Source organism: Desmodus rotundus, chromosome 7, assembly GCF_022682495.2.
Source record: "Desmodus rotundus isolate HL8 chromosome 7, HLdesRot8A.1, whole genome shotgun sequence".
In the NCBI taxonomy this organism is placed as follows: domain Eukaryota; kingdom Metazoa; phylum Chordata; class Mammalia; order Chiroptera; family Phyllostomidae; genus Desmodus; species Desmodus rotundus.
Genome location: NC_071393.1, coordinates 78562067 through 78579795, shown reverse-complemented (window position 1 = coordinate 78579795; position 17729 = coordinate 78562067). Strand labels below are relative to the sequence as shown.

The window sequence follows — 17729 nt, the reverse complement described above, 5'->3', positions numbered from 1 at the left end:
CTTTCTTGATTTAAGTCCACTCTTCTGTGAAGGTGAACTGGATAGTGTGAAAATCCACATTTCTTCAGTGGAAAGGCAAATGCTAAAAAATTTCTGCAGCAATTGTACTGAAAATATAGTCTACTTACTACAAAGTTGATGACCAATAGGAAGGACACTATATTCACTTGATCAGCCAGATGGTCAAAATTGCCAGGTTGGGGCAAGCTTAGGAAGGTGGAACTCACAGAACCAGTGTCAGGATACTGGTCATCAGGCTCACAGGACAGAAGTCTCTTACTCACTGGAGTTTTTAGAGGTGTTTGGAGGTGACATGAGATGGAGGAAGGAGATGAATACTGTGAAAGATTGTGCCTTGAAGAGTAGAATGTAACTGACAAAGATCGGACAGTGGTATCCAACCTGCAGCCTACAGGCCCAACACAAAATCATAAATTTACTTAAAACATTATGAGATTCTTCTGTGATTACATGTCGCAATGTATTTAATGTGTGGCCCATGACAACTCTTCTTCTTCTAGTGTGGCCCAGAGATGCCAAAAGGTTGGACACCCCTCGAACTTTATACCCTTGAACTGGTCTTCAGACGTCATGCCATCTCCTCCCTTCTTTCTGCCAACACTATGGGGTCCATAGAGTTTTCTATAAGAGGCTGGTGATCTCTGTGCTCATATCACTGTATCAACCCATATTCCACAGTAAGCAACAAGCACAGCTAGGGAAAATAGACTGAATGGGCCTGCAAATGCAAAACATGCCCCTTGATTTTGAATTCCTTATCCCTGGGGAGGGGTTTTCATCTGGAAGTTTTGTTGTCTCCTTGTGAACTCCTGGTATCTCATAACACACAGCACTTGCCTTGCTCCTAGAGAACTTAGATTCTCTTCTCTACATTTACCCTGAACCAAAGATTAATTCATTCCTTTCTTTAGTGACCTGAGAAGTACTGTAGAAAGAAATAGGCATTTTCTGCCCAGTTACTACAGATTCTACCCCTCCTGCAATGGCCACTGCAACGCCAGCAGTTCCCTGAAATATCAAGTAGCAGCATTTTGCAGGTCTCTACTTGCTGACAAATTATCACCACGGTCCCCCTAGAACTTTGTATTCTCGCATTCAGTCTTTCTTGCATGTGTTCCTTACTAGGACATGAATGTCTTTAAGTCCAAGTACTCCAGAGGCTAATTAATACACATAAAACTGGCTATATATAAAACATCCACAGGTAGAAACATGGAGAAAACTATGTTTACCGACTATGAGGCTTTTTCATTAAAAGAGTAAAGATCAATGTAATAATTGAAAAATGTGGAAAGAATTTTTAAACCCTCTCTGATGCTGTTTATAAGACAAAGTATGCTGATTCTCAAATAGACACCCTCCCAAAAAATTAGGATAAATAAGTATTCATCAGGAAGCAGTCACAAATTCAAGAGATCACTTATTAAGAGCAATTCTTAAATTTTTACTTGTGCAACACAGTCATATAGACCAAGTGTTGGCAAACTTTCCATAAAGGGCCAGATAGTAAATATTTCAGCCTTTTCAAGTTATCAGGTTTCTTTTCCAACTACTCAGTTCTGTCATTGTAACACAAAACAGCAATAAATAATACGGAAATGAATCAGTCTGTCTGTGTTTTAATCAAACCTTATTTATAGACATTGGAATTGGAGTTTTAAACAACTTTAACATCTCGTATTATTCTTCTTTTGATTTTTTAATGATTTAAAAATCAAGAGCCACATTGATGGACTTTGAGATTATGCTAAGTGAAATAAGTCATTCAGGAAAAAACTAAGAACTATATGATTTCACTCATATGTGGGATATAAGACAGAAACTGGTGGGCACAGAGGGCAATGCGGTGGTTGCCAGAGGGAAGGGGGTGAGGCGGTATGGGGTGGTGGGGGACGAACACATGGTGACGGAAGACAGTTTGACTGGAGGTGGTGGGCACACAGAGCTGTCGATATGCAGATCTGGCATCACAGAGTGTACACATAAAACCTATATGATCCTACTAACCAATGTCACCCTAATAAAATTAATTTTGAAAACAACTTAAAAATAAAAACAAAAGAAGGACAAAAAATAAATAGAAATAAAAATCAAGAGCTGTGTGGTTTCGCTCATATGTGGTATATAAAACAAAAAGCAACAGCCACATTGCCACAGATGAGGTAAAGAGAAAAATAAAATCTAATAAACAAGTAGCTAATAATATAAATATGCAAGGATGAGTCTCATAAAATTAATAGGAGCATAGTTATCACCAAAAGAATTATATAATAAATAAGAATCTAGTTTAATTTGTGCCAAATCTGTCCTATTACACAATTGGTCAATCATGAAAGAATATGAAATCCATGATTCCCCAGACCTTATGCACTGGATGGTAAAAGTGGGTCCCATTTCGAATTTTCTCTCATTCTCGTCTTCCCACACTATTGAGCCAAACTTAAATAAGTCTTATTTTTTAATGCAATCTTTTTCATGAGGTTTCTGGGATTCTCATTCAAATGCACTTCCGGTATGTCTACCCCATCAGCTATTTAGACATGGCATGCTGGAATCCTGACACTGGGGAAAATAAATTTAAAAAGCAAACTTCTGAAGTTGGTGGCAGAGCTGAGGTTCAAAACTAGGCTACTGAACCCAATTAGCTCTGTATTTGGTACTAGTTGTTATATTTCTTTGGGTCATGAAGCAATAAAGACCTTAGAGCTTATACTGTTCAGCAGTTTTCAAGGTCTTCTTTAGCAAAGAAATCTTTGTTAAAAACTCAGTTTAACGTGTTATCCCAAAATATAAAGTGGGAACAGCATAGTTGCTCTGCTGAAGAGGGGTCGAAGCACCAGGAGCCCCGCCCACTCTACCTCCCCATGGCGCCTATGGTGACCCCCAAGGCTCCTCCACAGAACTCTAGACCTTTGCAGAATATAGTCTGAAAACCTCTAATCTCAGGCAGTCCTCTCATTTTACAAGTGCGGAAGCTACTGAGAACATGAAAAATGGCCCTGCCGGCAGCGAGACAGTGCTGCTCCCAACTGAACACACACAACAAATATAAACAGTGCTCAGACAAGATCACACAGCAGCTGGGTTTGGAACAAGACAGAGACAAGGCCATTCTGCCACCTCAACAATGACAAACATCCCCTCTTCTAACACAAGATACTGCTATTTTCTCTTCTAACAACAACTCCTGGCCTAGCTTGACTCCACCAATCCCTTTGATAAAACGTGTTAAGATACCCAGTCACCTAATCACTGCTGCTTCTTGACATTATCCAATCCAGAATTTATCCTAATCCCTGAATCCTCCTTGGAATCATCCAACACAAACCTGAACCCTGTCAGAGGGCCCTCCTGTGCATTCTTCTCTCCAGTTCATTCTCCTCACTACAGCAAGCTCAATAAACCTAACTTCTTGTTTTCACTCCAAGTGTGTCCCTGGTGGTCTTTGGTTTCAACACTATACTATTGGCATTCTAAGCAACATCCTCAAGAAAAACAGAGTAGCACCAAGGATCAGTTGAAAGAACAGAGAGCTGAGTTCCTACAATGGTACCCAAACATATTAGAAACAAATAGAAAATAATTCAGACAATTAACAGACCAAATGCCGCTGATTCCTGCATGTTCAGCAATGGTGGCATGGGCAACATGAGCTGCATTTGATGAAAACCCAGAGAGCACTACTTGACAGTGTCCCTGAGGTTGGAAAAAGAACCACTACCAGCTCTGTCTGAAATGAACCACTCATAACATCTGACAGCACCCAGTGTGGACAAAGTCCCCTCAGATATGAGCCAGGCATGCACAAAAGTCTGTCATTGTTTAACCCACATTCACTTCACAGAAATTCCAAGATTTGCAGCTCATGTACTTCTACAGACATAGCATACTGTGATAAGCATCATTCTCCGTGGTACTGTAGTGCAAAGCACCCACAGAATGGTCAAGGCTGCCCCAACATAAACAAGAAGTCATAGCAACTTCCATGCAGGTCCTGAAATGGAGGGTCTGATTTCCTCTGGACTTTGCACATAGTATGGATTCAATAAACACGTCTTGAATTGCATTTCACTCAGCATAATCCTCCCTAAAGAAACCACAGTAGAGCTGAAACCAGCCTTGGATTTTGTGTGCAGTGTCTGTGGCTTAAGAAGGCAGGTTTTGCCCTGTCCTACTTTGCTAACGGTGTTGCTATTCACGAACAATAAGATATATTTTAAATCTTTGCTCTCTTCATGCATGAGTAATAATAACGGGGCTGACGATGTGAGAGAGAAGCTAAAGGCAGTAACTATATTGGGGAAAGCACTGTAAGTAATGTTTCGTATCGCAGCACGGGCCCAAGACCTCCTGATGAGTATGTAGCCACCACCTCTCAGATCCCCAAATAGTTCCCCTACTTGTTCATGTAGAGGCCAGATGAATGACCCCAATGAGGCCTCTTCTAGTCCAACAGTCTAAGTTCATGCCTCTAAACACTGAATTCATTTCTTAAAACTGAATTCCCGACATAAAGCTGCTTCCTTGCGTCCTGTTTAGGCATTACCAGTTTCCAGCCCTTCTGTTACTGCCTCTCTTCCCAAGATGCCATTGGCTGGGAGTCTCTGCTCATTTACCCTTCCAGCACTAATGCCATCTCCTCTCTGACTTTCTCTGACTACCTCCTCCCCAAACACAGACCACAGAAAAACCAACTGTTCTCTTAGGTGATCAAAATACCTTATACATTCATTGGAATAGACTTACTTGTTTTTTGCCATCTCTGTGACCAGCCTGTTTTTTTGACTAGAGAAAGTGACATATTCATCTTCAATCTCCAAATACATAGAAGGGAATCTTGTATGGATTCTATGTGTGAGAACAAATTGCTTTGACAAGACATTGAACCTCATCCTCCCCTCCAAAGAAACAGGGAGTGACTACATATAAAGATGTTCATGTACCACCATTTTAGCCCTCTGGTTTGGTGCTTTTGTACATGGCAGAGGAGATCATAGGCTTCCCAGCTGGCCAGTCCGTCCCAGTAAGAAGGACCTAAAACCAGCCTCAAAACTGCAGGTCTGGCTTCCCAGGCCATTCAAAGGCTATTCACACAGTAAGATTCTCCTCTAGACAAAAAGAGAAAAACATCTTTGATCGAAACTCACTGCAAACAGACAAAGCTATTCAATGAGTTTGCACTTCCTTTACCATCTTCATACAAACACGTGCTTTGCCTACTACTTAGATCCCAGCCAAGTCTGCCTCCTCCAACTTTACTTTGAGTAAAGGAAAGGATGTTTGCCAAAATGGCAGTTTACCTTGAAATGTAGTGATGAGATAATGAAATTTTAGCCACCTGTCCCTGATAACCACCCTACCCCATCTCACCCTGTGAAGTTTGTGAAAGGGCTCAAATGACTAAGGAATGTATTCCCAAACCCTAATTAGACAACAGCCATGTGGGGCCAGCTTACTCCCATGGGGTTATATCCTGCAACCCCATAGCCGTGTTCACAAGCTGGTGCTGATTTTCCAAGCACAACAAGTAAATCACACTATTAATTTACCTAGGCATATGTTAGAAGCTCAATGAATGCTCTCTTTAAGATATCTTCTTGAAACTTCTAATAAAGTACTTAAAATTTAGTGTTATAGTCTAACCTTTTAATCCATCTATCCCACCTACCAGAGAGAGAACTCCAGAAAGGCAGAGAATCGGTTCACACAATACACATGTGTGTTTATCTCCCAAGTGACTGGCATGGTTCCCATCATAGCACAAGGGCTCAGCAAGTAAGTAGCTGCATCTGTGCACCTGACTTCAGCAATCCTGAGGACAGTCCAGGAGCCAGGGCTCAGACCCTGCATTAGAAGAGCTTATTGAGACTCAGTGAATTCCCAAAGGCAAGAGTTCTACACTTACTTAGTTTTAAACCCCTGGTGCCTCACACAGACCAGGCATTCAAAAAATACTTGTTTAAATGAAAAATTATTTGCTCAAAAGCAAACCACTAAACATCAACTGAAAATCTCCATCTAGCACACTAATAAAGCTGCTCTATTATCACTAACAATAGTCAAGACGAGGGACAAATACCATATGATCTCACCTTTAAGTGGAAATTAATCAACAAAACAAACAAGCAAGCAAAATATAACCAGAGATATTGAAATTAAGAACAATCTGACAGTAACCAGAGGGGAGGTGGGAGAGGATAATGGGGAGAAGGGGGGAAGAGTTTTCAGGAACAACTATAAAGGACATATGGCCAAAACCAAGGAGGGGTGGAAGCAGGGGAGGGAAGTGGGGATGGCTGGGGGCTGGGAGCAGTGGTGGGGAGCAGTGGTAAATGCAAACAACTGTACTTGAACAACAATAAAATAACTTTACAAATTTTAAAAAAGAAGACTCATTGTCTAGAGCATAGTCTGAATGTCAAGTCTAGGAGATATTTTCACTTAAACTTCTTGGGACATCCTCTGGTGCTCTTTTCCCTTTTTCCTCTATGTCACCTGCCCCTCCAGTTTTCTACTTACCTCTCTGGCTATTTCTTCAGTCTATAAGTGGCCCCTCTCTCTTCCCATGATCTTCAAATGATTGATTTCCTATATGAGGCTCTCTACTTTTTTGATTCTTTGCCCACTCTGTAGAAGAATTCCTATAAATTCAAATACATGTATTTGATTACTTTTTATTTATTATAATAATTCTCAAATCCACATTTCTAAACCAGACCATTCTTTTGAGCTTTGATACCCAAATACCTCCTGGATATCTACACTAGTTCATCTCAGATACAACTTAAAAGCCTTGCCTATCTTCTCCCCTTTTATCCTTTTCTTTACTCCCAGGCCAAGCCTGTTATTTCACCTATATTTCCTATTCTATGTTGGTGAACTGTCCACCATCCCCCACACCACCACACCAGAAATCTTGGAATCATTTTTAAACTCCTCCTCATTATCTTCTTCCATAAAATTAGTCACCAACTAGGTATTTCTCAATTTCTCCCTTCCTTTCCATCCTCCCTGACATTCACATTAGTTTGTTTCTTATTGGAAATGGTCCTCAGACTGTTCTCTCTGCTTTCATTCTCCTCCACCTTCAAACAATCTGCCACATCTGCTGAAAGACAGAGCTTCCTAAAATGCAAATGTAATTACATCGTTCTACTTAAACAGTCCTTTCAGCCATCAGCCCACACCACCCCACTGTCCTTGAGATAAAGTACAAACTCCCAAGCATTGTGTAGGTGGCCCCTACCTCATCTCCTGCAGCACCTCTAGCCCCATGCTCCAGCCAAAATGACTGCGATTCCCCGTCCCAGGGTCAGTACTGCAGCGGCACCCTTCAGCTCCTCCGCAGCTCCTCTGTGGCTCCTCTCTGCCTGACTGAACTTTCGTGTTTTCCGAGCAAGCTGTTCAAGCATTACCTCCAGAAGGCCTCCTCTGTCCTGCTCCTCCCCCCAGCTGACTTAAAGGCCCATCTTCTGTCACCCATTCTACACGAAGGGGTTCCACTCTGTGTGAGGCTATTCAGAGATTCTCAACTCTGGCTGCATGCTAAACTTCACCCAGCAACTGAGTGCCCAGAACTCAGCCACACTGATTCTGATTTAAATGACTAGACCAGTGATTGATTGCTCTAGGAATTAATATGATTCTCACGTGCCTTGGGCTTTGTGCCTCTTGAACTTGACTGTAAGGATCAATAACCTGGGGATCTTTTAAAAATGAAGATCCTGTCCTGGCCAGTGTGGTTCGGTTGGTTGGAGCATTGTCCTGTAAATCAAGAGGCTGTGGATCCAATTCCCGGCCAAGGGACATGCCCAGTCGTACGTATGAGAGGAAACTGATCGGTGCTTCTCTGTCACATCAGTGATTCTCTCCCTCTCTCTCTCCTTCCCTTTCCCTCTGTCTAAAATCAATTTAAAAAAATTAAAAATGAAGATTCTGATTGACAGTCTGAGATTCTGCATTGTTAATAAGCACCCACATAAAGTCAGTGCTACTGGTCCAGAGATCATATTTGGAGTAGCAAGTGGCTAAATAAACTCAGACATTGGTTGGCCCATCTGGTGACAATAAAGCTGTAAATACCCAGAGCAACTACAAGAAGATTCCCCCTGTTAAGTAAAACAGAGGTTGCTAAAACTCCTGACATAATCTGGTCCCAGAAAAATTTATGAATGTCTGTGACAACTGCATAGATTGTAGAAGCTATTGTCATCTAAAAGCATAAAGCCCAGAATAAGATAGTAAACAGCCGAACCGAGGTCCAAGCTCAGGACACTTGATTCCTCAGCCAGTTCCTGTTCAGTATATTCCGTTCCTGAGAAAGATGGTGAAGATCCTGCCACACTAGGAAAGCAGCAATCAGGAGGCACACAATCAAGATTAGCAGGACCCAGAGAAGCCCTCTGATAACAGAAAAGGCTGGAGCAGCTTCTACAAAAGAGATCCCGGCCTAAAGTTGCAGGTAAAAGGACAATGGGGAAATCGTTCATTCAATACAAGGTTGGCAAACGTGTGCTGGTTTCCTAAATGAATTTCACCTTGCCTCAGGATGGGAAATAAAACTGAAAAATGTACACTGTGGAAATCTGGACTATTCTGACGTCTTTAAGCACCTTGAAGGCAGCAGGGATGTCTTCTTAATTCCCCCAGGACCCAGCACAATACTTGATACATTGAATTCACTGGGTATCTTTGGGTTGAACAAAGCCTAACGAGAGAAAGCCTAACAAGAGAAAGTCTTGGCTTTCTTTATATAACATTTTACCTATGTTGTGGCCAGCCTCCTTCCTGCAGGGTGACAGGATAACAGTCTGTTCCTGGGCTACCTGCCCACTGGACAGACTTCCTCAAGTTTCTGGGTGGAAGCTGGCTCCGGTGGAATTGTGATACAGGACATGAGTCCCCAGGCCCTTCACACACGTACATCTAAGATACAAGGGTTATGGGCATAACCACAGTACTTTTTGTACTTACTAGAGGATCAGGCAGGTATCAACTGCCTTAACTAAGTTATGGGAGAAGGAGGAAGGAACTGGAAGGGCTAATCTCACTGGTTCCCCAGTGAGCAGACTCGTTTGCCAGAAACAAGGGAATGGCTGAAGGGTAAGTCACACTGCCTAAAGGTCAAATGCATGGGCTTTGGCATCAGAAAGATCAGAGTCTGAGTGACATCTCTACCACTCAGTCATCATTTTGGTCAAGTTATTTAACCTTACTAAGTTTCAGCTTCCTCGTGTGTAAAGTGGACAAAATAAGTAACTTCCTAGGAAAACTGCTATAAGGATTAAATGGGATAATTGTATAAAGTACTCAACACAGTGTCTAGGTTACTGTAGATGTTAAATAATAATCGGTCAGCAATGGTGCCAACAGAGAAAGCCTTCAATATCTGTTGTGGCAGAGTAACTAATTCCAGACACAAGGGTTGTGGCACCATCTATGTGTCAGATTTCTATTTCTTGCTAGAGTATGCAAGGACTGGAAAAACATATCGTGTTCTTATTTTTTTTCTTTTCCCTTTTTAAAAAATGAGATTTCTTTTTTCATTCCAATTGTCTCAAAAATTCTGTTTTTCCTCCACTATTGGTCAGGAAACTGGATAGATGATAGATTTACTAAGTATACTTACTTACTTATTTACTTACTTACTTATATTAAGTAAGTGAGGGATGGCAGCTAATTTTTTTCCATCTCAAATCAATGCCAATTGATTGAGGGTTGCTGCCCAGACCACTGTTTTAAGAAGGATGTTGATGCTAAGTCTAAGCTTAGTGAAAAAGAGAGCTACAATTGATTAGCAGTATCTTCAATGAGTGTTTTTTATGCCTCATTTTAACTCATAGATGACAGAATGGTGAATAGTAACAGCTAGTTAGATCAGTGGAATGGGGGCAATGGACAGCAATGGTAGACCGTACATGGAGAGATTGGTGAACACTCTTACATTGACCCTGAGACGTCTTTTGATACAGTCACTGTGTGTCTGTGCTAATTGCCCCTCCACATCCAACCTTCTCCACTGGCTCCCTTCCTGGAGGCTGACCTGTATAAGTATATAAATAGGGCTGTGTGCCCTCTAGCTCTGATTGGTTTGGCCATTGAAGATCCCCAGCAGGAGATACGAGTGCAAAAAACAGTGAGAGCCAAGTCATTATTTCCCTGGGTCTTTCCCTTCTGGGTTGCTTCAGGCTGGCTATGTCCCTCAATTAGAAGTCATTGATCTTCTCTAAGTAGTTGACTCTGTGATTCTCTCTTCCAGATTCCCCAAACCATCCCTTCTTCCATTCCTTTGGAACAAGAGGTGATAACAACTCCAATGCCACAAGCTCCAGTGTACTGTACTACCTTTGGTGATTCTCCTTACCCACACTTTTAAAAATAGTCCCTTTATAAATGATCCTCATCAAACTATATTATTCTAACCACCCATTTTCTGTGGGAACCTTGACTGATATATTAGGCCTTTTATTGCTTCTATGTTAGAAGTGACATGAGCATCCATAGACATGCATGTGATAGAACATGCTAGGTAGGGCATGTTTGTTCCTCTAGGAAGAAGGGTGTGCATCTGGAAGCCAGAGATGAGATGGACTAGCAATAACAATACAGATGCCCACTTCCCCATCCTCCTTAAACTGTTCGCTATGATCTAGACCTTTCTTTCACAGGAGTGCTGACTGATTGAGCAGAGGTAGGTCCAAGCATTATCAATCTTTAATTTTACGTGGTGAAACAAAATGTCCTGGACTATTCGACTTCCCTTGCTAGGAAACTAAAACTCAAAAATGAGACAGAGAGGTACAGACATGCGGAGGGTGGCTGAGTCAGGTTATCGGCAGAGAACAAGGTGGTCCTGCCCTTCCAATCACCTGCTTTTCCCACCAAGCCTGCCCCTCCTGCAGCCAAGTCCTAGAATTCTTCCTAGGTCTCTACATCTGTGGAAATAAATGCATGACTGCTCTCCCTTCAAAAATAAGAAAAGAGAAAACAAATACATCCCTGATCACCACCCTTTCAGTGGTGTAAGTACCCACATTTCATGATGAGCAGTGCAGATAAAATTAGGAGAGGAGAAATAACCCTGCACATGTGACTTCGCCCTCAAGGTAAAGGAGCTTGTCCTTGAGTTTCTCATCCAGTGCTGTTGTGAATCATGCGCTGGCCAATCACCCCTGAAAAACCCTGCCCAGACTAATGTGATCCCACTCCTTGGTAGGAGGAACACCCTTCAAAACCATCAGACCTCCTCCCAGTGTCCAGCATCCAGAGATAAGTCCTCCATGACAAGCACAGGACAGGTTTAAAAAAAAAAAAACTATAGCTGACTCTCTCCTATAGAAAAGAAGATGATGAAGCAGCCAAAGAAAAAAGGTAAAGCAGGGTACCTCAGAGCAGGGAAGTTGTAAGAGAGCAATCAAAACACTATTTAAAGGAACAAAAGGGAGAGGAATTAGGGCCAACAAGGGCTATAGGCCTCTGCCCCTTGAGTTGAGAGAACACTAAAACTCACCCAATTCCATTTCAGTACAACTCTTTTTAAGCTCCTCTAACACTTTAATTCAGTATGTTCAATAGCCTTTTCGTCTCTCAAGGTCCATATCAAATAGATTCTCTTCTGTAGAGGCTTCCCTGACCTCAAGCCTTTCCACTCCCAGTCAAAATTAACTGTTCCTCTCTCTACATTCAATGCATACTAACCCTCTCTTTAGCACTTTTTATTTGTAAGATGTGAACACCTTTGCCTCCCATAAGCGATTTGTGAGCTTGCTAATGGCAGGGATCTGTATTCATGGTTTCTGAATAAAAACAGTCCCTGGATTAGAGGAGAAGAGTGTTAAATGTTTACATTTGACAGTGCAGACTTCTGCTATCACTTGGACATTGGAGAACCCCCTTCCCCCCACCCCATACTCACCTTTTTCCAGTTAAGTTGTTGGTGGGCAAGTAAGGTAATCTTCAGTGCACATAAAGCAGACTTTCAACCTGTCTTAGTCAGGGTTCCCACAAAAAGTGCAGCCAGAGACAGGAGCTTCTTGGGAACAGAAGTGGGGTTGGCGGGTTGGGAAAATTAAAACAGGGAAGGAGGAAAAAAAATCCAAAATTAGGTATGTTAGTTATCAAGCTGATCTCTCGTGCAACTGGGGTTCTTTCCCCCTGGGGGTACTCTGAAAAGCCATATAGAAAATACTTCAGAACTGTCCCCCCAAGGAAAAGAAAATGGGAGAACTTATTCATTTTTAGGCAAAATGGTTTCTGGTGCTTGACATAATAGATGCCATCTTAAGAAGTTGCTCTCAGTGACCGCCAGTTCACCCCAGATGGGGTGGGTTATATCTCCTGAAAGGAATGTTCTTACATGATAAGTAGGCCCATTAAGCTGTTTACTGCTTTGGAACACACAGCTCTTAACAAGCACATGCCACTTGGCTACAAGCCACCTGTGTTCCTGGAGGCTATATATATCAAACCCCCAGTTGCTCTCAGGTGTGGAGCTTCACAGTCTTGCTGCCATGCAGGACTCTGCTTCTGTCTGTAAATTCCCTTAATAAACTCTTTGCTTAATCTGGAGTTGTAAGCCTCTTTCATTGGTTTCTCAACTCTGCAATGGAAGTTAGTCCCAGTACACCTTGGGAAATCTTCCCAACGTCCATATGCTCCCATTACCTATTGGTCAGGGTTGCCTGTGGGGTCTTACCTTCCTCATACTTTCAAGTGTGTGGCTCTGCCAGAATGAGCATGTTTTGCAGGTTTGGGTAGCAGATGCCCCAGTACAGAAAGTAAGTGAAGTGGCAAACAATGCAGTTGAGGTGAGGTGGGGTCAGGTACACCTGAGCACAGCTGGTTGCCACAGCAACAACTAGAATAGAAAGGTGAGTTGAGAGGATGTGAGGCAGGGCACAAGAAGTTTCAGAGCCCCTCAAATGGCCCTTTGTGATTTTTTAATGCACCTTAGAGAGTAAATCGTACTAATCCTAGCATTAATAATTGTTAAATTATTAGCAAAAAGAAAGTGTTGGGGGATATAAGTAGAATTGTCTCAAGCTCCACCAGGCTGTGGTTACAGAGTCATAATAAATACCCAAATCTCAATTTCAATGTCTCTAGTTATATTTTATTTGCTTTTTTGTTTTGTTGATTATATTCCAGTTAAAGGTGAGATCATATGGTATTTGTCCCTCACCACCTGGCTTATTTCACTTTGCATAATGCTCTCCAGTTCCATCCATGACATTGCAAAGGGTATAAGCTCCTTCTTTCTCTCTACTGCATAGAATTAGCCACAGGGGAGTGGGGAGGGGAGAGTGGGGAGAGGGGTCTATAGGAGCTACTATAAAGGACACAAGGACAAAATCAAGGGGGAGGGTAGAGGTGGGGGAGGGAGGTGGGACTGGCTGGGGTGGGGTGGAGGGAAGGGGAGAAAATGCAGACAATTGTAACTGAATAAAAGTAAATAAATAAATTTTAAAAACAAAAATAAATAAATAAATAAATAAATACCCAAATCTCAGTGGCTCTAAGCCTTTAGGTTCTAACTAGCTGTAGTTTCAGGCTCTAGTCCTGGAGCTTCCCATCTGCCTCTCCCAGCTGCATCTCCTAGCCTCCTGAGGGCACCTCGCATATACTGAAAAGTCACTCTGTCATCTGTGGTCACCGTGTGGCACCAGTATGTTCTTCTGCTGCTCCAGACCCGCTTCTGCATGTCCTTCTGCAAGCAGTTCCTCCCTGCACCTCTGCCGCCCACGCCCACCCTGCGACTGTCCTGCGAGTGTTACTGTCCTTGCTCCCAAAGTCCCCAAACCCTCCAGATGCCAAGAGGACACATTTCTTTTCATTCTCCTTGTGCCAGAGCCATGCTGTGGCTCACACAGACATGGAAAGATGCTTCTTTCTCCTCAGGTCACACTTTGAGCCAGGAGAGTACAAACAGTGCTGCTGCAGACCCAGTGACTCCGTCACTGACAACAGCTTCCGCAGCTTCTGCGCTAGTCCAAGGAATGATCCACCTCACTCCCGACTCCTCTCACTGCCCACCATCCGCCACCGCCACTACCAACATACCTCACAGCCCAAAATAGACGCCCTCGTGCAAATAAACTCAAAAATTCCAGGAGCTCGCAGCCCGCCCCAGCACTACATGGACACAGCCAGGCAGGCCTGAACCCTGGCAGCGCCCATAGCCTTGGCACAGGCCGCATCCTCACTATCACAGCAACTATTTGAGGTCTTCTGTATACAGGGGATTCTGTGCATTGAGGCTCAGAACCAAAAGGATGCAAACAGTTTGACACCAAAAACTCCTTGTAAATAGTTTTAAATGACAAAGTTTTCTAAATGTGAACCTAAAAGGACAAGCAACATCAGTCTCTAATTGTACCCATAGGAAAAAAATGTGTTCACAATGTGCCACAGCTTGGTCCAGCTATTTGAAGAACAATGGCTAATGAGAGCCAAGAGCAAAAGAAAATGGCAATGAAATAAGGTGGCATGTTGACAGCCGAGATCTAGTGTGACATCTGTGGGTGGTTCGGTGGTTCCAGGATTAGATTGTTCTCACTTCAAAAGAGCCATCTATGAACTCTGTCAATCCACAGCTCTGTCATACATACATAAAACTCATAAAACTCTGTCCCCTGTTCACTCCTAAAAAGAAAAAATCCTTGAGGATGTTAACAAAACAATGTATAGATCATATGTGTTTTAGTGAAAGGTACCATTTTTCTTCCTGACTAACTTACAAACTGAGCTTGAATTTTTATCCAACCTTTACCGTGCCTCACTTTTACAAAGGAATTCCATTTATTGTTCTCCTTGGACTTCAAATAAAAAAGTAACATCAAAGTCTAACAGAAAATGAAAGCTCTGGTCAGACATTATTCTGTTTTCCTCTCCTAAGTAAATATTTATACTTGCTGGAGGGGCTTGTGCTGATGTGTCTATAAATTGAAGATATATTTTAATGAGAAGAGAAGTAGCCAGCAACCAAAGTTTCCCTGTGCTCTCTTCCAAGTGACCTCTAGTCTACTGTGCAGATGACATGTTTAAAAGGAAGATGAGCCCTGACTGGTGTGGCTCAGTGGGTTGGGCATCATCCCCACAAACTAAAAGGTCACCAATTCAATTCCCCAGACAGGGCACATGCCTAGGTGGCCAGCCAGGTCCCCAGTGTGGGACATGTAAAAGGCAACCAATCCATGTTTCTCCCACACATCAATGTTTCTCTCTCTCTTTCTCTGTCCCTTCCCCCATTCTCTAAAAATAAATAAAGTCTTTTTTTTTAAAAGGAAGATGATTTAGTCTCCATGGAAGCTCAGTCTGTGGGCTCTGCTTTGGCAGACTGACAGCTGTGCTAAATGATGTTGGAATTACATGTAATAGATTGGAGATTATGACTATTGTCCAGTAAGGACTGAAAAGCCTCATGCAGTGACAGAAGGCTTAGTTTGGTTATCTTCTTAAGCTTCATTCTAGAGTAAAAAGGCACAGGCTCTTCTTATTATAAATTGGCCTTTTTGTTTGCCAGGGGAGGTGGTAAGTACCAAAGTTATTGCAGTAATTAGAAGCCACAAGCCCAGAATACCCACTGCCACTCTTTTCTAGATGAAATAACTATGCTTAATAATTTCTGGACAAAACTCTCCCCCAATTTAAAGCTAAGAATAAATGAAATACTCAAATTTTAATGTCATAATAGCAAATTAGAGTAGAATTAGCCTGAAATGGCATTTGGCATTTGACTCTTTGTAGGACTAATGGGTGGCTGACCTCCTCCAGATAATTATTTATTGATATGCTTGATTTTCTATTTTGTTTTGGTTGTGTGAAAGCGGAGAGTAAAGTTAGTGTGCAGATGTCCAGGAGAGAGGAAAGCAATGGAAAGGATGCAGGTATCAACCCCCCAAGGAAATGGAGCTGAAGAGCAAAAACAAACATGAACCTAGGCACAATCGAGATGGGCCCCAAGTGTCCCCCAAAATAGCTGGGGGAGACTCTGAGGAGGAACTGAGTGCTGAATGCAAAGGTAAAAGTATGCTATCTGGGAAATGTAAATTTTAAAACATTACCATTTTTGTTCCCAAAGACCAAAAGCTGGAGGATACAGATTAACCTAAATTACTGGGTTTCAAAGCATTTCCTTTGTCATAGTATACCATGACAAAAGTCACAGCCTACCATTTTTCTTTTAGAGCAAATTTGGTGTGTTTGCTCAATAATTAACATCCTTGCTCAAATGACTTGAAGTTCTTTGCAGAAACCCATCACTTATGAGACCTTTGGATAGAGAAGAAGGAAGGGTACAGGCAGAGAAAATAAGTAGAAAGATATTTTACACTTTATGAAAATATAAAATAGCATTTCATATTTATCTCCTCCAGCATACTGTCCCACGCACCTCCAAATGCAGCATCGGTCACAGAGACAAGCTCCATTTCTGAACTGAACAGTCCAATTTAGTCAAGTATGTGTACTGGCTCTAAAAAGACATTTCAGGAATCGTGGTCTAAAGTTTATTCAGAGCAAAGGGACACTGCCCACAACGCAGTCTTGTAACATCCTCAAATTGTCTGGGGTTCAGACCAGTAGCCTGAGCATCAGCTGGGAATCTATTAGACATGCAGAGTCACAGACCCTCCAAAGACCTACAATACTGGAAATTTACAAGGTCCCAGGTGATTCATAGGCATATTAAAATTCACACCCAGCTCAGTTAACCAGGCTTCACCCTTGAAAGGTATTGGGAAAGCCCAAGAGGAGAACTGAAAACAAAAAAGAATTCTGAAAATAGTAGAAGTGGTAGCTGGCTCTCTCTTTCTTGCTTCTCCCATTAAGAAAGAAGTTTACCAACATGTAAAAGAGCTTATTTTGTGTAAGAAAGAAAGGGAAATAAGAAATCAAACAAATATCTATTAATATTTATAAGAAGCATAAGACAGATGAAACAGGAAACAAGTCTGGTTATTTATAAGGTGCGAGGGAGGGGAATGGGGTAGCAGGGAACGTAATGCCCACTAACTATACCTTTTAGTATAGTTTCGACTTACAGAAGTCCGTTAATATTCTGCACATTCAAAAAATAAAATGAAATCAAGAATGATGAGAAGAGAGAAAGAAGAAGCCTAATACTTAAAAGCAAACTAAAACAAATGAAACAATTGTATTTCAAGTGGAATTCTATAATCACAGTTAAGGAGGAAAAATAAAACAAGAAACTCATCCAAGTCACTTATGAGCATGGTATTTTACTGTATACCTCCAGTCTTGAGTAAGATGGAGGGATGACAAGAGCTGCAAATGAATCCTGAACTCTTAATATATTTAGTTCTTGTACAGGTTTTGGCAAAGCAATTCTGAAACTAGTTTAAATGTATTATAGGACTGAACAAGTGAGTAAATGTGTGGATGTTGGTGGGAACCAAGGCCAGCACCTGCTTGAGACATAAAACCAACAGCCACAGGGTAAGACCTGTTTCCCTGAGGCTAGCATCAGTTATGATTCATGTGGGAGTCAAGACACATGATCACAGGCAGGCAGAGGGAGTTCCAGATAGATACACAGAGGAGACGTCCATGTGAAGATGGAGGTAGAGATTGGAGTGATGCAGCCACAAGGCAAGAAACGCCCGCCGCCACCACAAGGTGGAGGAGATGAAGAACAGGTTCTCCCCCAGAGAGGCCAGTGGGATCATGGCTCTGCCCACACCTTGATTTCA

At 42.1% G+C, this 17729-nt stretch overlaps 1 long non-coding RNA gene across 1 annotated transcript in view; it reads right to left on the bottom strand.

Annotated features, from left to right (window-relative positions):
* LOC123480540 (uncharacterized) overlaps positions 1 to 17729 on the bottom strand; it is a 164460-nt gene that overhangs the window by 55931 nt on the left and 90800 nt on the right. Inside the window, exons 2-4 of the long non-coding RNA XR_006656592.2 lie at positions 12716 to 12877; positions 11936 to 12052; positions 6541 to 6662 (exon numbers count right to left, since the gene is read on the bottom strand). This is a non-coding gene — a long non-coding RNA (uncharacterized lncRNA). The remainder of the gene's footprint in view (positions 1 to 6540; positions 6663 to 11935; positions 12053 to 12715; positions 12878 to 17729) is intronic.